The sequence below is a fragment of the Rattus rattus genome, chromosome 13, assembly GCF_011064425.1.
Source record: "Rattus rattus isolate New Zealand chromosome 13, Rrattus_CSIRO_v1, whole genome shotgun sequence".
NCBI lineage: Eukaryota > Metazoa > Chordata > Mammalia > Rodentia > Muridae > Rattus > Rattus rattus.
Window position 1 is genome coordinate 43,596,714 of NC_046166.1, and position 758 is coordinate 43,597,471.

The following is a 758-nucleotide window of genomic DNA, read 5'->3' on the forward strand; positions in this document are numbered from 1 at the left end:
AAAGAAAAAAAAAAAACACGATAGCTAAAACAATCCTAAACCATGAAATGTTGACGGTATCATCATACACGTTTTCAAGTTGTACTACAGAGCTATAGTTTAAAAAAAAACAGTATGGTATTGGCATAGAAGCAGACATGTCGATCAATGGAATCAAACCAAAGACACAGACATAAAACCACACATATATGAATACCTGGTCGTCCTCGTTAGTATAATGGTGAGTATCCCCGCCTGTCATGCGGGAGACCGGGGTTCGATTCCCTGACGGGGAGACATGATGTCCTTGGGCTGGAGAGATGGCTCAGCCGTTAAAGGCTAGGCTCACAACCAAAAATGAATACCTGGTCTTTGACAAAAAGTCAGAAATAAACACTGGAAGAAGGAAAGACATCTTCAGGTGCTGGTCAAACTGGATATCTGCATATAGAGGAATACAAATAGATCTGTATTTATCACCATGTATAAAACTCAACTCCAAATGGATCAAGGATATCAACATAAAACTAGACAAAATAAACTTCATAGAAGAGAAAGTAAGAGAATAGAGTTGAATGCTTTAGCACAGGAGACATCTTTCTTAATGGAATACCTATAGCACAGGCTAATAATTAATAAACATAATAACCTCATAAAACAAAAAATCAGTAAGACAAAGGACACCAACAATTGGACATAGTAGTAGTCTACAGAATGGTATAAGGTTTTTATTCAGTCCACTTCCAAGAGTGGACTAATACATAAAATATATAAAACTC

General features: G+C 36.5%; 1 non-coding gene across 1 annotated transcript; it reads left to right on the forward strand.

Moving 5' to 3' along the window:
• The first annotated feature begins 203 nt into the window (after nt 1-203).
• Nucleotides 204-275, forward strand: Trnad-guc. Its single transcript has one exon. It is a non-coding gene; the product is annotated as a tRNA-Asp (tRNA).
• The last annotated feature ends 483 nt before the right edge of the window (nt 276-758 follow it).